A 23,282-nucleotide genomic window follows, 5' to 3' on the forward strand; every position below is an offset into this window, starting at 1 on the left:
CAGCAATCACTCACACCCCCTGTAGTTACTGTCCTTTGTTTCAGTCTCCTTCAAGTATCCTGGGGGGGTGGTGGAGAGGCTCCTTCTTTAGCCAGCTGAAGACAACCTGGAGGGGTCTCTCCCAGGTTTAAGTAGACTCTCTCTTGTGGGTGGAGACCCCCCTCCTCCCTCCTATGCAAAGCCCAGCTCCAAGATGGAGTTTTGGAGTCACCTGGGCAAGTCACATGCCCCTGCATGACTCAGTCTTTGCAGGCCGACGCCATTGTCCACATGGCATCTTGCATGTCTCCAGGAAGACTTCTCATGTGGATTGGAGCATTCCAAGATGCATTGTTCCCTAAGTGTCTCCTGATCAGGTACTTAACCTGGCAAATTCCTTCCTAAAGAAGCTGACCAAATGCCTCACAAAGCTTACTTAGAAATCAGGCAAGCATACAGCCCATATTCTTAACCTCGAGTAGAAAATGATATATATGTACAAATAGGATGAATAGATATAGTAGACCATAACCCTTACGGAGATATGTTACATGGCACAGGCAGCACAAAACATATTCCAGTTATGTCATACATACATTTATAAGCACCCCCTCCCCATAAAGCCTTATGGGGTACACTGTCACAGTAACCTCTTTGGTAGAGGGGCTGTATTTTAACATGTGTTAGTACAGTGCCTGTCTAATGGGGCCATGATGCTACAATAGTATAACAATAGGGACAGTGATACTGAGATGGGACTGTGAGAGCTTCAGGCTGCATCCTGCACAATGTTGACTGAATGCCCTCAGCTTCCATGGTCTCGGTCTAATTTTCCAAGGATATATTTTGCAGCAATTGTGTATGCAAACCCTGTATGTGCACAAAATGAGAGGCCACTTGCATGACCCTGAATGACTTTATCTGCTGCTCCCTTAATCACTCTTATTACATTCTCTTCACTCCTTTAGTTTCTTGTGCAAGGTTCATGGCAAGTGGTAGCTCCTCTTTTATAAGTCTTTAGGCTTCTGGGGATGGTTCTTTGCAACAGTTGGGTGTGAGACTCTTTTTATATTAGGTTGCAAGAGCTGACATTAATATTCGCTTAGATGGGAATCATTGTTGTGGGCATGCCTGTGGCTTTTCTTTTTGTATCATACGTGCTGCAGTCTCATTGGGGAAAATAAGAGACATATAGTGAATGGCTTACAGTATTAGAGTGTTGGGTTGGGTGATGCCTTTCGGTAGCTGAGAAGATAAAAAACAAAACCATCACAGCCACCTGTAAGTTAAAATAGAAATAAAATCTAAACAGAGTGGATCTCGCTCTACCCCATGTATTTTGAGGCAGTGTTCAATGACATTGTTTGCCATTGCTTTAGGATTACCGTGATACACTAGGAAGCCATAGCGGGCTCCTATTGCTAAAGTAAACTTTTCCCGTGGTGGCCGTGTACAGCCACAATTAACTCCTATTCAGGGCCTCAGTCTAAGGCTTTTCGCTGCTTTTTTTCTTTAAAAACTGAACTGCTGTAGATGACTCGGATTGTATCCAAGTGTTAACAAAATCCCTCGGTTTCTGTTTGTGGAATCTCAGAGAATCAATCCAGGGTGTTTCAGAAAGTAAGAGCCAATTTCTGGGAGAGAGCAGAAAACCCAGATGAATAAACCCCAGACACAGGAAAATATGCTCTAGTGTCATACGACTGAGGGAGAAAAGCTTCAGCCCCAACATATGGCACCATACGTGTAGCCCAATCACATCCACTTCTGCAAAATATAGAGGGCAGTATGGGAAACAGCCCCCCATTACCCTGCAGGGCAGGACTTGGCCATAGAGGTTTGACCCTGCTGCTGTTCACTGCATCCCCCACTGGCTGCCCAGCATCGGCGACAGACAGGACACAATAGATTTTAGGATGATTTTTGTGCCAAAATACCTGGGCTGAGCAGGGGTTGATGCTGGGTAAAGTAGCTGGCCATATGTTTGATGCCCTCCTGCCCCTGATATTCCTCTACAACCTTGCAGCACTGACTCCCACAGAGAGGCATCCTGGCAGAGTGGGGTTTTGGTGAGGGCTGGTGCTGCAGAGGTGACACCCCCACTTTCCATATGGCCAGGGGAAGCTGTAGTTGCTTTAGGTCCCTTCTGCTCACCTAAGCAGAGGAGGTTGGCACTGCAGAATCCAATATTTTACAGCCAGAAGTGTTTGCACAGTTTTACCCATATAGAGATATATATTTAAGCAAATGAAAGTCATAGAACACGTCTGAATGAATGAACTCTTCCAGCACGGACCTTCCAGCCAGGGCCAGCTCCAGGCACCAGCGTGGCAAGCAGGTGCTTGGGGCGGCTGCTCCGGAGAGGGGCGGCACGTCCAGGTATTCGACGGCAATTCAGCGGACAGTCCCTCACTCCCGCTGGGAGCAAAGGACCTCCCGCCGAATTGCCGCCGCAGATCACAATCGCAGCTTTTTTTTTTTGGCTGCTTGGGGTGGCCAAAACCCTGGAGCCGGTCCTGCTTCCAGCATCCCAACAGAAAAGCTGCACACAAATAAAAACACAGCCAGCAAGATTAGGGATGGGGAAAGCCTCTGGGCATGAGACTGCCAGCACAATCTGATCCAAGAAGGTCAGATAAATTCAGAGAGCAGATCTAATCCTCTAAAGCCATTTGAGAACCAGCTCCTGTAGCACTGATAGTCATCAGCCCCATGTGGTCTTTTTAGTCTAGCTCATTTGTGAGCAAGTGTTAGTCCAGAATCATTTACACCAGGGGTCGGCAACCTGCGGCATGTGTGCCAAAGGCTGCACGCAGGCTGATTTTTAGTGGCATGCTGCTGCCAGCCGGGGTCCCGGCCACTAGCCCGGCTCAGCCCACTGCCGGCCTGGATTACGGAACCCCAGACCAGCAGCGGGATGAGCCGGTCTGGGGTTCCGGTTGCTAGCCCCTTGCCAGCCGGGGTCCCGGCCGCCGGCCCCGCTCAGCCCGCTGCTGGCCTGGATGGATGGAACCCGTGCTGGCGGCAGACTGAGCAGGGCCGGCGGCTGGGACCCTGGCTGACAGGGGTCAGCGGATGGAACCCCAGACCGGAAGCGGGATGAGCCGCTCAGCCCACTGCCGGTTTGGGGTTCCATCTGCTGCCCATGCTGCTGGTCTGGCATGTGAAACCTTTTACTGGCACGTGAAACCTTAAATTAATGAAGACTTGGCACACCACTTCTCAAAGGTTGCTGACCCTGGATTTACACCATAACCCCAACAAACATAGAAAAATTAGAATTCTGAGTTACTGAAACCAATCTGTCATTCTCTAATCCAGAGGTGATGTATGGGGAGGATGGACACATGGGGTCATGTGCCCCTCCAAGCCCTCCCCTCCCCCCCGATTTCTGCCAGGGGTGGTTTTTTTGTTTTTTTTTTGCAGTAAGTGGGTTCAAAATACATTCCTCCCCGCCCCGCCAAACAACAGTTGTGTGTTGCCTCTGCTCTAATCACCAATAGAAGTTGGCTCTTCAACAGAAGTTGGTCCAATAAAAGAGATTACCTTGTCTCGCCAGTCTCTAATTCAGGCAGACATTTTACTGCAGAACATTTTCTTCCTAAAAGGTCGTGGCAAATAGTGATGATAAGACAATGATCATGTTGGTTTTGTTTTGAAATACCCTCAAAGCAATTGTTTTCAGCCTTTTTTCCACATGCCATCTTCTCTAAGGGCTCAATCTTGCACAGGGCTGCTCACTCTGTTCTGAGCCAGCAAATCGTTTGAGACACACTGAACTTCTAAGTAGGGACTAGCCAGGGCCGGCTCCAGGCACCAGCTTACCAAGCAGGTGCTTGGGGCGGCCACTTCGGAGAGGGGCGGCACGTCCAGCTGTTCGGTGGCAATTCGGCAGACGGTCCCTCACTCCTTCTCGGAGAGAAGGACCTCCCGCCAAATTGCCGCCGCAGATCGTGATCGCGGCTTTTTTTTGTGTGTGTGTGTGTGTGTGTTTGGCTGCTTGGGGTGGCCAAAATCCTGGAGCCGGCCCTGGGACTAGCTCCATTGACTTCAGGCACATTAAGCCCACACTTAGTGTGTTGGTGGATCAGGACAGATTGCTCAGCATATGTTGCAGGATCGAGCCCCAGGTGCACAGAGACTTAACACTGCACAGTAGCTCAAGAGACTATATGGAGAGGAGGTAGGTGTAACTGTAGAGATGAGGGAATCCTATATATGTCTTATATAGATATGAGAGCGCACTATAGCCAGAAGATGATGCAAACTTCCAGGCAGAGCCAGTTCTGCAGAAAGGGAGGTTGCTTGAGGCAGGAAAATGTCTTGTGACAGGTTTATTATGGGGGTGACTAAGCACTATGGGTGACGCAGAGTTTTTAGTCTGCCTAGGACAGCGAAAGCCCCAACGCTCTGTTCCTAGGGCTTAACCTTGGGCTGCTGCTCTATCGACTGTACCATACTCGGAGTGCTCAGTCAACAGGTAGTTTGCAGAATAGGTTCAGCCAGTCAGAATTTTTTAAGCTAATTCAGCCTTAATTTGGGGGTGTCGTTAGAGAGGGGCCCCAATTAAAAGCCCAGAATGCAACATTCTGAACTTGGCGATGGGATGTTTGACATCGAACCAGAATCCAAATTTCACAGAAGGCTCCCAGCTTTACAGTGCGCTGAACTAAAGGATCAGATCCAAGTGCCTGTGGACTTTGGAGTGTTTGTAGCCAAACGTTCATTATTATTTGTATTAAGTAGCATGTAGGGGCCTCAGCTGAACCCAGAGCTTAATTGCACTAGGCACCACACACACACACACACACACACACACACACACACACACACACAGAGAGAGAGGATAAGAAACATTCTCTGCTCTGAGGAGATTTCATTTAAAAGAAATCCTTTAATGTTATTAAACAACAAATCAGTAAGATTCAAAATGGTCAGTATCAAAATGAAATTTTTAGTTCAACCAGAAACAATTTTTTTCCAAATTTTTGATTCACCAAACAGTCTGTAAAATTTCATTGTCAGTTTGATCCAAAACAAGGTTTTTTTAAAAAAAAAAAATTTGCACAGCTCTAGTTGTTATCACCATTTCACAGATGGGAAACTGAGATAGAGAGATGAAGCGACTTGCCCCAGGTCACACAGGAAGCTTGTGGGGCAGCCAGGAGTTAATTTTAGACCTCCTGAGTCAGCACAGGATCATCCTTCATTTCTTGGGCCCATCTCTGATTGTGGAAGGATGGACAGAGAATGAGATGGAACACAAAATTCTGCAAAGTTTGGGTTCTTTGGCTTTCGTCCATTACAGATTGGGGTTTGAGATGCAAACTCTACTCCAAACCTAGCTGTGAATACAAGGTCCACATGTAGGGGTAATTCAGGCCTATCCCTTATTAATCCTCCCCAACCCTTTCCCCATTGCATCTCATTACATACTTACCAGCCCCACAGTATTCAACAGGACAGTCCTGTTTTAGTGCTTCCCCTCCAGAGACTGCCCAAACCTTCTGGTGTCAGTCAGCTCAGCACAATGTCCAGGGCCCGTTTTCTCTCAAAGTTTGCAAAAAAGAAAAGCCACTGACTTCTGTCTGGCAGCACCAGTCAAATGCGCAGTGCAAAGCAAACAGGGCAAAGTCCCAGTATCGCATGAAGCGATGACCAGAAATCTCTCTCCTCTCTGTCCTCTTCACTAGCTCATTCTCTGTAATAGGTTGTGCTCTGCAGTAAGAAAATGAGGAGAGACGCAATACTGAGAGGATGCAGGGAGTAGAAATTCAAATTTCTTTCATTTTTGCAAAAGAGCAGAGAGTTAATCATAACTAGGGAATGCAGTTTGGAAATAATGCCATGGCACTCAAATTTGCCACCACCTTCTTTCCTGTATTTCAGGGGAGGCTAGTAGACACAACATGGCTGTCTTAACCACATACCATTTCTGCACTGTGCGTGTGACCTCAGGTGGCACTGACTGACCACACCGGAATGGTCTGACTGCTATCTGTGCTCTGGTGTGTCAACCAACAGTAGAGAGCTGGGAATATTATTGTCCGTTTTGGCCTGAGTGGTTAGCCAATATTCAAGGCCTTTCTGGGTTGTGTGTGTTATCAGCAGAAATTGATGATACAAGTCTGATATTTCTTTGTAAATAAACAGGATTGCACCAAAGAGTGTACACAAATTCCTCTTTCTCATGCACTGTAGGAACAAACAGAAGGCAATTTCCATCCTTGTTCACAATTCCAAGCCTGCTGTGGCCAGCATTCTGCCTAAAAGAAGTACTCTCTCTTGGCTTCCTGTTCCTCTCATCACCACACTGCCAGTGCTTCTCTGGCCCTCTCTTGGCTTTCCTAGCTGATTTCCTGATGTCCTTCTGCTTCTCCCTCCCACAGACACACATACTGCTGCAATCCAACCAATTTCAGCTCCTGCATTTGCCATGGAAACTTCTCAGCCCTCATGGCTCAGCTTCTATTCCAGCCTTGTTAGGCTGGTCCATGTTTGGGCAGTAGTTTCTATTGTTTCAGCTATCAGAAAACAAAGGAGCATTTGTTTGCTCCCTCATTCAGGCTAAGGGAAAGGGTTTGGTGTTGGCTTCAGTGAGGTCTGTGATTGCTCACAGATCAAACACACGCTGGTTGGTGTCTACCAACACCCTCCAGCATAACAATATTCTTTTGAATTTCCATTAGGATGGAGGAAAGAGAGTTCTTACTACAGGCAGGAGGAACCCCCTGCTTAGAGCTGGTCTACATGGGAAAGTTTTACCAGTTGTACTTGTATACTTATACTGATATAGTTAAAATGGTATAACTCCTTGTGTGGACAGTTTTATTCCAAAGATAAATAAGTTAAACTTATAAAAAAGGCCCTCATGCCCTGGAATAAGAGTGTCCATGTGGGGAGTTATACTGGTATTATCACGCTGCTTTAAATTCACACTTTTGCTTGTACTGATATAACCTTCCTGTGTAAAGAAGCCTATGTAGTCTGCCATTGATGTGCCTCCTTGTGTCCTCAGAGGAACTACCCCAGGGTGTTAAAAGGTGTCTATAAGTCTTCAGCTGCTCAGATTAGTGGCTGTAATATTTATATTCTGATGACATTTGGGGGTGGGTTTGGCCATACTTTGGAAATATTCTGTAGTACAGTAAGTGTTTGTGGGTTTGGGAAAATGACTGAAATACAGTAACGGGGGTGGGAGGGAAGTCAGAAGGGAAGGTTTACGGGAGTCAAGGCAGTATGGATTTTGTAGAAGGCCAGCAATTTTTGTATTACGAACATAGCCCCCTTCAGGTTTCATATACCTTGAAAATAAAAGATGAGTATGCCTTTCAGGGTGGCAGCAGCCCCACTCATGCCTGTTTCCAGCCAGGATTGTCAGTCATTTCAGCAAATTGCAGGATTCCCACAGGCTGCCCCATAATCCCACCTGGTTTATACCCAAACCTTGCACTAGCTCAGATAATCATTGTTTTTTATGTCAGGGGAAGCTCTCCGAATACAAAACAGCAGTTCAGGCTTAAAACACCTGCCCAGATGGTGTATGCTCTGGTGGTGGTTCCCTGTATTTACCAACGGATTTAAACCTAGCACAAAAAAGGGCTGTAGCTGATATTCTTAAAGCTTTGGAGAGTTAAATAATTATGAATGTCCTTTTGTCCTTTCCTGTAAAGCTCTAACCTGGAGAGGACAGTGACATTAGCATGTAGTCAGCAGCAATTTTACTATTACCTAGTTCTTATGCAGTGCTTTTCATAAGTAGATCTTCAAGTACTTTACAAAGGAGGTCAGGATAATTATCCCCAATTTGCAGACAGGGAAACTGAAGCAGAGAGAGGTGAAAGGCTTATTCAGGTCACCCAGCAGGCCAGTAGCCAAGCTGGGAATAGAACCCAAGAGTTCTGAGCAGTCAGTGCTCCATCCACTAGGCCATACTGCCTCCCTTTTGGGTTTTCCTGAATATGTAACTTGCAGAGTTAAACAGTTCTGCCAATGATAGATGTTGGCTGAGGGATTATGTTACACCTCCAGCACAGGAATGTTATGGGTGTTGTATCTGAATCTATATAGTACTGTGTGCCAGGGCGGGCTATAGGCATGCGTGGAATTCACAGCATATTATGGGGGAAACTGATGCTTCAAGAGCCTGTCTCCATGGATACCCTAGCAGGAGGGCTGTGGAGAGGAAGGTCCAGTTGCTGAGTCCTTTGGCTGGCCTAGAGGAGAACCATTCTGATATTAGGAAGTTGGTGGGGTAGGTGAATAGCTGCTCCCCTGCCTCTAAGACAAGCCAGTTGGGAGATTTGTTTCCATTGCATTCTGACAGAGCTCCAGTAACAGTAGCTGACCCACTCAGACTTTATAGGCTTCTTTACACAGGAAGGTTATATCAGTACAAGCAAGGGTGTGAATTTAAACCAAAGGTGATAATACCAGTATAACTCTCCACATGGACACTCTTATTCCAGGGTGCCTATTCAGTGGATAGACAGAAATTGTTTCCTAGTGCTTTCAGTCTAGCACATTACAAGAGTACTACATTCAGCTGGCAGGAAAGAAGTGTAACAAGTTAATGGCATTCCTTAGGCTCTGGACACAGAACAACAACAAATACAGTGATTGCCATTAAAAAAAAAGTCAACTAATACGGTACAGGTGCCAGAATGATTTCTCCTGCTAAGCACAAAGGAAATCTGTGGTGTCTCAGATAAAAATTGAGGTAACTGTTGGCAAATGATGACTTTTAAAAAGGCAATAATGACATTATAGCAATACTAGAGAACACTATCCCGCATCAGTGGGAAAGAAATACATCTGTACAGAGAACCTCCAAACATCAGTATATGAGACATACCAGGATGAATTAAATACAGGGAACAGAAAGATGTATTTCTATCAAAAACACTCCCCTCCCTTGGAAATTTCTCCAGTCCCTGTGAATTGTTAATCAAAATTGGGTTTTCTTAGGAAAAAAAAGTATGGGAATCTAATTTTTTAATCATAAAGCCAACATCCAAAATGGACTCTAGCAGTGAAAGCTGATCGTGTATCTCTTTTGAAGTCCATGCCTCTCAAAGTAGTTAGGGTATATGACGAACAAAGACATCTACCGCTGGGGTTTTCAAAGGAGCCTAAGGGTTGGGAAGTCAATGCCATTTGAGTACCTAAGTGCGTTAGGCTGCCCTGAAAACACTAGTCTTACTCCTTAAGGCCAAGTTTCCTGAAAATGGTCACAAATTGTTCTGTACCATATGCAAGCCCATGGGGGAGCAGGCCAAGGGACACATACATTTGGGAATGTAAAATAGGTACCGTGATGCTCTAATACCCCTTTGCCAATGCTGTTCATACACATACATTATGGATGTGAATAGAGCATGTTGATTTTATTGAACATTTTGAAGTTTGTCTGGGACACACTGATTACAAGTCCCCAAGATCTAAAATAATTCTTGCATTTGTATAATACCTTCTATTGGAGGATCTTAAATCATGTTATAAACATTAGTGACTTAAGCCTCACAACACCCATGTGAGCAAGTTTATTGTGACCGGGGTCCCAGGGGAGCCACACAGATTGCTAAATTAGGGCAAACTGCAAAGAATGAGGCAGACAATCCCCCAAACTGGTGGTTATTCCAATACTTAGATCTACCAAGCTAGCAACAAAACAGGTTCCACAATGCCTTACTGGTTACCCAGAAGCCAAAAACACAATTTCCTTAAAGCAACCCAGCCTTGGGCTTCGACCCAGACAGCCAAGTCAAATATGATGAGGATTAATAAAAATCTTGTTCATCATATAAAAAGTTCTACCAATCCCAATAGATTGGATACATTACCCACCAAGTTAATGAATATTTCATATCTTACCCAAATATGCGCTTACAGCCAATCCTTGAGGATCTAATATCTAAAGGTTTATTTATAAAAAGAAAGAGAGGTGAGAGAGTTAAAATTGGTTAAAGGAATCAAGTACATACAATATTTGCAAAGTTCTTGGATCAGGCTTGAAGCAGTGATGGCATAAACTGCTAACTGGTTAAGTCTCTGGTTGCCCCCAGAATGATTGGAAGGTCCTCAGTCCCTTGGTTAGAATGCTCCCATTAGTATAAATCCATAGTCCAGAGGTGTGAGAAGGAAAGAGGCAAAATGGAGATGTTTCCAGGACCTTTTATAGCTTATGCCATGTGGAGGGAAATATCATTATCCCAAACAAAGCCCTTGGCATCGTTTGTGGAAAAGTACAGGCACACAAGATGGAGTTCATACCCTAGCATGCTTTGGTGAGTCATGGCAGCCATTACCTATACTCTAGCTCAGGGGTAGGCAACCTATGGCACGCGTGCCAAAGGAGGCACGCGCACGGATTTTCAGTGGCACTCACACTGCCCGGGTCCTTGCCACTGGTCCGGGGGACTCTGCATTTTAATTTAATTTAATTTTAAATGAAGCTTAAACATTTTAAAAACCTTATTTACTTTCCATACAACACTAGTTTAGTTATATATTATAGACTTCTAGAAAGAGACCTTCTAAAAACATTAAAATGTATTCCTGGCACACGAAACCTTAAATTAGAGTGAATAAATGAAGACTTGGCACACCACTTCTGAAAGGTTGCCGACCCCTGCTCTAGCTAGAATGTCCTCAGGAAAGTCCATCAGATGTGGATAGGCTTCTTCCATGGTCCATTGTGTTAGTTGAGGGGCTGTCAACTTAAATATTCCCTTCACAATGTGCTGGCTAGACTGGATGTAAATTGCCTTGTGGGAGTTACCACAGGAGCAAACACATTTGAAATACAGGTACATAGTCAATGATCATAACTTCAAATACAAAAATGATACATGCATACAAAAAGGATAATCCTATTCCGCAAATTATAACTTTTCCATAGACACCTTACATGTCACACTTTGTAGAAGATTTGCTGTGATTATATAACAGTGGTAGCAACAATGACTAAGGCTACTAAGGTCATGGCATTCACGGATTCTGTGATTTTACCAGACCTCCATGACTTCTATGCTTCAGGAGGCGGAGGTGGGCTGTGCACCCCTGCCCTGCAACTGGGGCTGGCTAGAACCCCAGGACCCTGCAACCCTAACCCCCCGGCTTCTGCCGGGGCCATGCACCCCTGCCCAGCTAGGGTACGGACAGTCTGGATTTTTGGGTCTTTTTCTTATATAGGCTCCTATTACCCCCCACCCCCGTCCCGATTTTTCACATTTGCTGTCTGGCCACCCTATGCCCAGCGGCTTCCACCAGGGGCTGCAGCTGGGGTGTGAGCCCTAGCCCTGCAGTGTCCTGGGATTGGTGGGGGCTGCAACCATGGCCATGTGCCTCAGGCCCGGAGCTTCCGCCAGGGCTGCAGCCAGAGCCGTGTGCCCTAGCCCCACAGTGTCATGGGTTTGGCGGGGCCTGCAGCCGGGGCCGCATGCCCCCCTTGCAGCTTCCTAGGACCATGCACACTCCCCCCTGGTGGTGGCTTGGAGGGGGCTGCAGTGGAGGCTGCGCACCCCTGTCCCGCAGCTGTGGCCTGTCAGTCCCCCTCGTCCCATGGGACTCCAATCCTCCCCCTTACATAGCCCTGCCCCCTGCTTATTTTTAGTAAAGTCACGGACAATTCACGGGCTCCATGAATTTTTGTTTATTGCCCATGACCTGTTCATGACTTTTACTAAAAATAACCGTGACAAAATCTTAGCCTTAACAATGACCTACATGGTCATATTTTAATCATATAACGTCACAGTTATATTAACCCAATTTAGCACAGAAACTGACCCAAGAGATTATGGGCCACATTTTGCAGACAGGCCAGTCCTCGCTTACAGACAGCCCCGCAACTTGAAGCAAATACTCACCAGCAACTACATACCACACAACAAAACCACCAACCCAGGAACCAAACCCTGCTACAAACCCCAGTGCCAACTCTGTCCACATATCTATTCAAGGGACACCATCACAGGACCTAACCACACCAGCCAGGGCTTGTTAACCTGCACATCTACCAATGTGATATATGCCATCATGTGCCAGCAATGCCCCTCTGCCATGTACATTGGCCAAACCGGACAGTCTCTAAGAACAAGAATAAATGGACACAAATCTGACATCCGGAATCATAACATTCAAAAACCAGTAGAAGAACACTTCAATCTCTCTGGTCACTCAATAACAGACCTCAAAGTAGCAATTCTTCAACAAAAAAAACTTCAAAAACAGACTCCAACGTGAAGCTGCAGAACTGGAATTAATTTGCAAACTAGATACCATCAGATTAGGCCTGAATAAAGACTGGGAGTGGTTGGGTCATTACAATACCTAAACTTAATTTCCCCAATACTAATTTCTCCCTACTGTTACTCACACCTTCTTGTTAACTGTCTGTAATGGGCCTCTCTCTTACCACTTCAAAGTAATTTTTCCTCCCTTGGTTTCCTGCTGTTAATTGATTTATCTTGTTAGACAGACCTAACACTTGGTAAAGCACCCCCATCCTTTTATGTATTTATACCTGCTCTTGTATTTTTTACTTCATACATCTGATGAAGCAGGTTCTAGCCCACGAAAGCTTATGCCCAAATAATTTGTTCGTTTCTAAGGTGTCACAAGGACTCCTTGTTTTGATTTTTTTTTTTTAAATCAGGGGGAGTTTTCCCATTGATCTCAGTGTCAGTAGGATCAGGCTTTAAATGACTTGCTCAAGTTCACAGGAAAGTTTGCAGCAGAGACAGGACTAAAACAAAGCCCTTCTGACTTCCAGGCCCCCTCAAGAGTTTTCTACAGGGAAAATTATATGTCTGCAGAGAAATGGAATAAGCAGCCTACACACCGAAACATGCAGAGTGGGCCTGCTGAGATTCTGGCACGGTCAGCTAAGTGCTAGGAAATCAGTACTTAGCCTGACAACAGGCAGGCTCACTGCTACTACAGTAATCACCAGGACCATCAATAAAGACCGCAGAGTGAAACTGGAGGCAGATGACAATTAGGTAAAGATGGAGACAACTGCTGTGCTTCCATGTAGACTCATTTAAAGGATGCTGTAGGGCCATTAAATACACTATTTTTGTATTGGCTAATCTCATCCCTAATGATCACATTTCAATATATCTTAGTCTAATAAGTTGCATTCTTAAACAAAACAAAACAAAAAAAAATCAGTGGCTCATTTGTGATGTCGCTATGTTTAAGAAGGCTGGCCTGATAGGACTCAAGAGCTCTCGATTCCAATTCCCAATTCCATCGTAAGCTTTCTATATGACTTGGGCATGATATTCTCCGTGCCTCAGAGCCCCATCTATAAAATGGAGACAATAGTATTTCTCCCTCCTACCGTTTGTCCATGTTATTTATTCAGGATATAAACTCTTCAGGGCAGGGCCTACGTCTCACTACGTGTTTGTACAGCACCTAGCACAATGGGCCTTCATCACAGTTGGGCCCTTTAGGTGCTCCTGGAATGCAAATCTATAAATAATAGGGGCAAGCAAAAATCCAACTTTTAAACAGTTTGATTCAAAATCAGTTTCCCTCTCAATTCATCAGGTTTTACTTTCATGACATCTGCAATGTCATAAGCATACTAGTTCTCCAGTTGAGTCTGCCCAGGAAAACAACATCGACAAGACTTGAATTTATAATGTAGAAAGCAGGAATTAAATACTTTAAAAAAAAAAGGTTCAGGCCTTTTCTGTACATTGGAAAGAAGCAAAACCAGGCAAAACACAACAAACAAGCAACCACCCCGCAAACCGCGCGCGCGCGCGTGTGTGATTTTCTCTAAAGATGAGGATACTTCAGAAATCTCCGTGTTCTTACTGTAGCTCCTAAAGCGACAGAAACTTTGGAAATCAGCTGAACCGGTAAGAAGAGTGACCACTGTCCTTCTTTGCAGGCACTTTCCTCACACAAAGAAATGATTCATAACATTGCATAAGCATGTGAAAGGTTCCCCTTGGTAAAAATAAGCAATTTAAAAGTCACTCATTGATGCTTGATTTTTACTGAAAGTCAGAAAGAATGAGACTAGCAACATGAAAAGAGAACAGCAGGAAAATAATGAGAATAGCAAGAGGAAAAGAGATTCTTTTAACAACTGTATCTTTATGTCCTATTGTTTCCTCTTCCTGTACCTGAACTAAGCAACCTGAATTGTCTTCAGCTTCACATGCTGGATATTTTATTTCCACTGTCTGCTGTGCCCATGCTCAATTTGTCACAATCCACTTGCACTGATAAGGGCTGAGTTTTAGATTCAGGTCCATTTTAAAAAGATCATCAGAAGAACTCCTCACAAACCAGTGATGAGACTGGGTGAGTGGGAATTTAGTGATGATCGAAGGAGACAAGTCAGTAAAAGTCAGTCCTTTAAAATCCCAAAATACTGTCTTTAATAAATAAATAAAGTATTGACATTTAGCTGAAGACCACCCCCTACCAAATAAAATCTAATGATGGGTCTGATGACATTTTAAGGGTCATTCGTTTTCTGACAGCTGTGTTTGATTCAATAAGTTGATAAGCAATAGAGATGCTATTTGTAGTGTAGTTACCAGTCTTGTCACCCCAACCAGAAGTTTTTCAATGGTGACCTTTGCCAACCCTGTCTTAAGCTCTATGCCAACAGACTGGCTGTCCAACTGCATCTACCCCTGTGTTCTGCACATGTCCTAATCCCACTGACATTGGAATCGGTGTAGTTGTTCTAGCCTCAGGCTATGTCTACGCTACATCTTATGTGGGCAGAATTTATGTCACTCAGGGGTGTGAATAAACCAGCCCCTGAGCAACATAGTTGCATGGACATAAGCGCCGGTGTGCACAGCGCTATGTTGGTGGGAGAGTATCAAAAATTTGGTTAAAAGTTAAATTTAAAAGCATTTTCTTCCTTATTTTAAGCATTAAAGCCTCAATTCAGCAAAGAACTTAAGCATGTGCTTGTCTTGAGGTCAGTGGGACTACTCGCATGCTTAATACTTGCTACTGTATTGCTTTCCTGCTTCTTTTTCCAACAGCGTCCTATTAAGCTAGACCAATACGTTCATACAGGACATTCTAATAACCCAGTGTAGCTACCCAGTAACTGCACCACACTGCCCAGAATACACTATTCATAGATGATTCTTAGATGATTACATAGCAGCTCCATGTCTACCACAGCCCGTGTTACTAAAAATGCACCAATTTTCTCTGTGCCTATTTTAAAGCATAACCTGCCTGGGCTTGGCAAACATTGCCTCATCTGTTCTAAAGTTTTTTATACTTTGGATGTGCCATTTATGTACATGGTAAGTCAGATTTTCTATCAAATACTCGTATTTACAGTAGTTTACAACTGGAATATAATAAATGTGCTTGGATTGGCACTCTACATACAAAGTTTAATTTGGAGGGCAAATATTTTACAAAATTTGTGTGTGGGGGGGGGGAAGGTTGGTCGGACCATTTTTATAGTTAGCAAAGAGAGAGCAACTAAAGTTAGAATTTTCTGATAGATTTTATCCTCCTGTAAAATCAAAATTACTTTATTTGATGAAACTGTAACTCTACAGGTAATTAGATCACAGTTTGATCCACTGCTGCTTTTAGTCCGATTTATTTTATGTAGAGACGTCCCGTCCATCTAGAAAGTTCTGTGGCATTCACCACCATGGTAAACTAGACCCCACTAACTTTTTTTTTCCCTGACAAGAATTTCATTTGGCATATTTGCACCTGGAGCAGCTGCTCTGATGGATGGGCTTGTAACAGCTTCTGAATCTCGGAGTTAAAAATAGTTTACATGAGAAACAAGTTAGTAGAATCTAACAGGTTAATGTTTTGAGAAAGTAGAATTGTAAGTCAGCATTTTTAACAAACCAGGGGTGAGCAAACTTCGGCCCACCAGCTGTTTTAATCCAGCCCTCCAGCTCCCAGTGGGGAACGGGCTCTGGGGCTTGCCCCGCTCCGGCTCTTGAGCTGGGGAGCAGGGTCGGGTGCCACTCCACACAGCTCGCGGAAGCAGCAGCATGGTCCCTCTCCGGCTCCTATGCGTAGGGGCTGCCAGGGGACTCCGCTCCGCACGCTGCCCCCGCCCCAAGTGCTGCCCCAGCAGCTCTCGTTGGCTGGGAACCGCAGCTAATGGGAGCTGCAGGGGTGGTGCCTGTAGACAGGGCAGCGCGCAGAGCCACCTGGCCGCGCTTCCATGTAGGAGCTGGAGAAGGGGCATGCCGCTGCTTCCGGGAGCCACTTGAGGTAAGCGCTGCCCAGAGCCTGCACCCCTGAGCCTCTCCCCGCGCCCCAACCCCCTGCCCCAGCCCTGATCCCCCCCGCCCTCCAAACCTCTTGATCCCAGCCCAGAGCACCCTCCTGCACCCCAAATCCCTCATCCCCAACCCCACCCCAGAGCCCACACCCCCAGCAGGAGCCTGCACCCCAACCCCCTGCCCCAGCCCTGATCCCCCTCCCACCCTCTAAACCCCTCGGTCCCAGCCCGGAGCACCCTCCTATACCCCAAACTCCTCATCCCCAGCCCCACCCCAGAGCCTGCACCCCAGCCGGTGCCCTCACCCCCCTCCTGCACCCCAACCCCAATTTTGTGAGCATTCATGGCCCGCCATACAATTTCTATTCCCAGATGTGGTCCTTGGGCCAAAAAGTTTGCCCATCCCTGCCATACACTCACTGGGTGAAAACCTGACCTACTGAAGTCAATGGCAAAGTTTTCATTGATTTTGGTGAAGCCAAGAGGTCACCCAATATTTTCTGTTACAACTCAGAAGGAGCCAGCACTGTTGACTGTCTGATCCTTACACTTCTAGAAGGTCTTATAAACTCACTTAGAAAACTATTGTTAAAAAGAAGAATGAAATCAGCACATGCACACCCCCAACAAAGCACATTCCAGACTGACCCCGGAAAGAAGGTAGGTGATATCACACTCATTTTACACTTGGGAGAACCAAGATACACAGAAATTAATGGCCTGATGCATCTCCCATTTGCAACAGACACTCCAACTTACTTCGGTGAGATATAAGCATATGTTTAAAGTTAAGCACATACTTTAATATTTTGCTGAATGACATGACTAAAGTAACACAGCACGTTGGTGGGATTAAAATCCAGGAGTACCAGCACTGCCTTTCCTGAGCTCCATTAGATCACATAAAAACAAGTAACCAGATCCTCAGCTGATAAACTGCTTTGTGCCATTGATTCCAAAGCTTTTTTACAGGACTGAATCCACATACAGGTCAAATAACTAATAATAGAAAGAAGTTGCTGGGTATTACTATTCATGATCCTGATTGCACTGGTTGGATAGAGGAATGATTTATGGTGGGGACTCAGAACGATGACGATGATGATGAATCATGCAGGGAAATGTAACTGATCACTGAGCTAGATTAAACGTTTTATCTGCCATTCATTTATGAGAGCTCTAATGAAAATGTCACTCACTTTTTGGTACTATTATATAAGGCAGTGTCTTGATTAGGAAAATTGTAGAGACTTGTATTTATTTCCAGTTCTATGGTAGTACAAGAGACATTAGATTAAAAAAACAGTCATGCCATTGGATTTACAATTTGGTTTATAAATAACCCAGACTATCTGTCCCTGCTTGAAAGGTATATTGATAAAACTAAAATGTTTCTGTCAGGGATTGAAAGGAAATCAGTATTTCAAGTTTTCACTCCCCTCTTTAGGTTAAATAGTAAAGCAAGCCAAATGAGGTGATAACATACCTCAGTTTTATCAGTAGAAAGTTAAACTAACTTGCTTTTAAAAGTCCTTTCCACAAGTTGCAAAACTTGAGAACTCTTAGCATTTATCTGATACATACCTTTGAGTTCGAAGGAGCAGGATACAGGCAATTCATTTCTTGTCCCCTTCTCCATAATAACAGAACATACACTTGCAGAGTGCTGACTAGAACCCACTTCCCACAGCTCCAACACATACAAACTGTGTTATAAAAACCTGTGTTGGTGGGAACTTTGGGTACTCAGTCGCTTTGAAAATCAGCTGACTTAAGTGACTTTATATGAATTAAATGACCCTACCCTTAGGCCTGGTCTACACTATGAGTTTAGGTCGACTTTAGCAGCATTAAATCGAATTAAGCCTGGACATGTTCACACGACGAAGCCCTTCCTTTCGACTTAAAGGGCCCTTTAAACCGGTTTCTTTACACCACCTTCGACGAGGGGATTAGTGATAAAATCGGCCTTTGCGGGTCAGAATTGGGGTAGTGTAGATGAAATTCGACATTATTGGCCTCCGGGAGCTATCCCACAGTGCTTCATTGTGACCGCTCTGGACAGCACTCTCAACTCAGATGCACTGACCAGGTAGACAGGAAAAGACCTGCGAATGTTTGAATTTCATTTCCTGTTTGCCCAGCGTGGAGAGCACAGGTAACCACGCAGAGCTCATCAGCACAGGTAACCGTGATGGAGTCCCAGGATCGTAAAAGAGCTCCAGCACGGACCGAATGGGAGGTACGGGATCTGCTCGCCATATGGGGAGATGAATCAGTACTAGCTGAACTCCGTAGCAGTAAAAGAAATGACAAAGTATTAGAAATGGTCTCCCAGGCCATGAAGGACTGAGGCCATAACAGGGACGCACAGCAGTGCCGCGTGAAAATTAAGGAGCTACGGCAAGCCTACCACAAAGCCAGAGAAGCAAATGGAAGGTCCGGGGCAGAGCCGCAAACTTGCCGTTTTTACGTGGAGCTGCATGCCATTCTAGGGGGTGCAGCCACCACTACCCCAACCGTGTGCTATGACTCCCTCACTGGAGAAACACACAGGGAAGAGAGTTCGGGGAACGAGGAAGATGAGGATGGAGGTAATGTAGGTAGCTCACAGCAGCAAGGAAGCGGAGAAACCGGTTTCCCCAACAGCCAGGATATGTTTGTCACCATGGACCTGGAACCCAGTAACCCCCGAACTCACCCAAGACCCTGAGGGCACACAGGAAACCTCTGGTGAGTGTACCTTTGTAAATATTACACATGGTTTAAAAGCAAGCGTGTTTAATGATTAATGATTAATTTGCCCTGGCAATCGCGGCCAGTACAGCTACTGGAAAAGTCTGTTAACGTGTATGGAGATGGAGCGGAAATCCTCCAGGGACATCTCCAGAAAGCTCTCCTTCATGTACTCCCAAAGCCTTTGCAAAAGGTTTCTGGGGAGGGCTGCCTTATCCCATCCACCATGGTAGGACACTTTACCACGCCAGGCCAGTAGCACGTAGTCTGGAATCATTGCATAACAAAGCATGGCAGCGTATGGTCCCGGTGTTTGCTGGCATGCAGACAACATCCATTCCTTATCTCTCTTTGTTATCCTCAGGAGAGTGATATCATTCACGGTCACCTGGTTGAAATGGAGTGATTTTATTAAGGGGACATTCAGAGGTGCCCGTTCCTGCTCGGCTGAACAGAAATGTTCCCCGCTGTTAGCCACGCGGTGGGGGGAGGGGTGAAGTGATCATCCCAGAGAATCGGGTGTGTGTGTGGGGGGTGGTTTAGTTGGGTTTGTGCTGCATGTTAACCCGGAAACCGCAGCCCCTCCTTTTACATTGAAAACCCATTTTAAATGGCCAACCCAATTCATCCTTGATATGGGAAATGAGGGCGCTGCTGTTTGAAACCATTCCCACATGTTAAGAAGGTTAAAAAAGCCAAAAGACTGTGGCTTACCATGGCTGCCTGCAAGCCGAAATCTGTTGCCTGGCACTGCGTGAGTAATGTCTCATACCAAACCGGCAGGCTCTCACTATAAGAGGAAAAATGCGACCTTGTAACGAAAGAGTGTACCCATTGTTCTCTAAAACGTGTCTTTTTTAACCACCTCTCCCTTCTCCTCCACAGCTGCAAATGTTTCTCCTTCACAGAGGCTAGTGAACATTAGAAAGAGAAAACTGAGGACACGGGACGATATGTTCACGGAGCTCCAGATGTCCTCCCACGCTGATAGAGAACAGCAGAATGCGTAGAGGCAGTCAATGTCAGACATGAGAAAAGCACAATATGAACGAGAGGAGAGGTGGCGGGCTGAATCGCGGGATGAACAGAGCAAGTTGCGGGCTGAAGATGATAGGTGGCGTCAGTTTGCAGACAGAAGGCAAGAGTTGATGCTCCGTCTGCTGGAGCATCAAACTGATATGCTCTAGCGTATGGTTGAGCTGCAGGAAAGGCAGCAGGAGCAGAGACCGCCGCTACAGCCCCTGTGTAACCAACAGCCCTCCTCCCCAAGTTCCATAGCCTCCTCACCCAGACGCCCAAGAACACGGTGGGGGGGCCTCCGGCCACCCAGTCACTCCACCCCAGATGATTGCCCAAGCATCAGAAAGCTGGCCTTCAACAAGAGTTAAAGTTTTAAAATGCAGTGTGTCCTTTTCCTTCCCTCCTCCCCCACCCATCCCAGGCTACCTTGGCAATTATCCCCCTAGTTGTGTGAGGAATTAATAAAGAATGCATGAATGTGAAATAACAATGACTTTATTGCCTCTGCAAGCGGTGCTCGAAGTGCGGAGGGGAGGGTGGGGTGGTTGGTTTACAGGGAAGTAGAGTGAACCGGGTGGGGGGAGGGGGCGGAGGGTTCATCAAGGAGAAACAAACAGAAGTTTCACACCGTAGCCTGGCCAGTCACAAAACTCGTTTTCAAAGCTTCTCTGATGCGCACCGCACCCTGCTGTGCTCCTCTAACCGCCCTGGTGTCTGGTTGTGCGTAATCAGCGGCCAGGCGATTTGCCTCAACCTCCCACCCTGCCATAAATGTCTCCCCCTTACTCTCACAGATATCGTGGAGTGCACAGCAAGCAGCAATAACAATGGGGATATTCTTTTCGCTGAGGTCTGAGCGAGTCAGTAAGCTGCGCCAGCGCGCTTTTAAACATCGAAATGCACATTCCACCACCATTCGGCACTTGCTCAGCTTGTAGTTGAACAGGTCCTAACTCCTGTCCAGGCTGTCTGTGTACGGCTTCATGAGCCATGGCATTAAGGGGTAGGCTGGGTCCCCAAGGATCACGATAGGCATTTCAACATCCCCAACGGTTACTTTCTGGTCCGGGAAGAAAGTCCCTTCCTCCAGCTTTCGAAACAGAGCAGAGTGCCTGAAGACGCGAGCATCATGTACCTTTCCTGGCCATCCCACGTTGATGTTGGTGAAACGTCCCTTGTGATCCACCAGGGCTTGCAGCAGCATTGAAAAGTACCCCTTGCAGTTTATGTACTCGGTGGCTTGGTGCTCCAGTGCCAAGATAGGGATATGGGTTCTGTCTATGGCCCCACCACAGTTTGGGAATCCCATTTGTGCAAAACCATCCACTATTGCCTGCACGTTGCCCAGAGTCACTACCCTTGATATCACCAGGTCTTTCATTGCCCTGGCAACTTGGATCACAGCAGCCCCCACAGTAGATTTGCCCACTCCAAATTGATTCCCGACTGACCGGTAGCTGTCTGGCATTGCAAGCTTCCACAGGGCTATCGCCACTCGCTTCTCAACTGTGAGGGCTGCTCTCATCCTGGTATTCTGGCGCTTCAGGGCAGGGGAAAGCAAGTCAAAGTTCCATGAAAGTGCCCATACGCATGCGAAAGTTTCGCAGCCACTGGGAATCGTCCCACACCTGCAGCACAATGCGGTCCCACCAGTCTGTGCTTGTTTCCCGTGCCCAGAATCGGCGTTCCATGGCATGAACCTGCCCCAGTAACACCATGATTTCCACATTGCTGGGGCCTGTGCCTTGTGAGAGGTCTATGTCCATGTCAACTTCCTCATCACTCTCGTCGCCGCGCTGCAATCGCCTCCTCGGCTGGTCCGGGTTTCGCTTTGGCATGTCCTGGCTCTGCATATACTCCAGGACAATGCGCGTGGTGTTCATAGTGCTCATAATTGCCGCGGTGATCTGAGCAGGCTCCATGATCCCAGTGCTAGCTATGGCGCCTGGTCTGAAAAAAGGCGCAAAACTAGTATCTGATGGACCAGGGGAATGAGGGAGGGTGGGAGGGAGGGAGGGCCGAGTGACAACATGGCGTACAGGTACAGGGAATTAAAATCAAGAAAGGTGGCTGTGCATCAGGGAGAAACACAAACAACTGTCACACAGAATGGTCCCCCCAAAGATTAAACTGAAAACCCTGGGTTTAGCAGGCTGTTGATTTCACGGAGGGAGGGGAAGCAAATGAATACAGAACAAATCTATTTTTTACATCTTAAGCTGGCAGCCGACGGTGCAGCATGACTGATAGCCTCTGCAGTACGATGACGATGGATACCAGTCGTAATATACCATCTTCTACCAAAAGGCAAGGGGCTGCTGCTGTGTAGCAATGCAGCCCCACGTCTGCCAGCACCCAGATCGCCCTCGGCCTCTTCTGGGTGCTTAGCAGACAATACTGGGCAATTGGCAGAAAATAGCATACTACGACTGATAGCCATCATCATTGAGACAGTTGCATGGCTGCCCAGGTGCCCATGATTGACAGCCACTGCAGTACGATGATGACGGATACCAATCGTAATATATCATCTTCTACCAAAAGGCAAGGGGCTGGTGCAATGCAGCCATACGGCTGCCAGCCCCACGGCTATTACTCATGCTACACCGTCTACCGCCAAAAGGCAGTTAGCTGCTGCTGCTGTGTAGCAATGCAGTACCAAGTCTGCCGGCACCCAGATGACATATGGTGACGGTGAGCTGATCTGAGCGGGCTGCATGCTTGCCGTGGTATGTTGTCTGCACAGGTAACCCAGGTAAAAAGGCGCGAATCTATTGTCTGCCGGTGCTCTGACGGAGGGGGAGGGGCCTGACGACATGTACCCAGAACCCCCCGCGACACTGTTTTGCATCATTCAGGCACTGGGATTTCAACCCAGAATTCCAATGGGTGGTGGAGACTGCAGGAACTGTGGGATAGCTACCCATAGTGCAATGCTCCGGAAGTCGACACTAGCCTCGGTACTGTGGATGCGGTCCGCCGACTAGAGCACTTAGAGCATTTTATGTGGGGACACACACAATCAGCTGTATACAACCGATTTCTATAAAACCGGCTTCTATAAATTCGACCTAATTTCATAGTGTAGACATACCCTAAGGGTTGGTCCCCACTTAGTCCGGACTTCGGACTAAGGTACGCAAATTCAGCTACGTTAATAACGTAGCTGAATTCGAAGTACCTTAGTCCGGACTTACCGCGGTCCAGACGCGGCCGGAAGTCTCCCCCCCGTCGACGCCGCGTACTCCTCTCGGCGAGCTGGAGTACCGGCGTCGATTGTGAGCACTTC

The 23,282-nt window shown here is 46.4% G+C and overlaps 2 protein-coding genes across 6 annotated transcripts in view; one reads left to right on the plus strand and one right to left on the minus strand.

The window, feature by feature from the left end:
• Nucleotides 1-5,596, minus strand: part of LOC117884209 (acyl-coenzyme A synthetase ACSM4, mitochondrial-like) — a 29,808-nt gene extending 24,212 nt beyond the window's left edge. For 4 of the 5 annotated variants that reach the window (XM_034784418.1, XM_034784415.1, XM_034784417.1 and 1 more), the window contains exon 1: nucleotides 5,420-5,595. The gene's annotated coding sequence lies outside the window, so the exon portion shown is untranslated. Of the gene's footprint in view, nucleotides 1-5,419 lie in introns of all 5 variants that reach the window. The other variant, XM_034784419.1, reaches the window with a different exon arrangement.
• PDILT (protein disulfide isomerase like, testis expressed) overlaps nucleotides 1-23,282 on the plus strand; it is a 48,497-nt gene that overhangs the window by 1,042 nt on the left and 24,173 nt on the right. The window lies entirely within an intron of this gene.

This window comes from Trachemys scripta, chromosome 10 (assembly GCF_013100865.1).
Source record: "Trachemys scripta elegans isolate TJP31775 chromosome 10, CAS_Tse_1.0, whole genome shotgun sequence".
Lineage (NCBI taxonomy): Eukaryota > Metazoa > Chordata > Testudines > Emydidae > Trachemys > Trachemys scripta.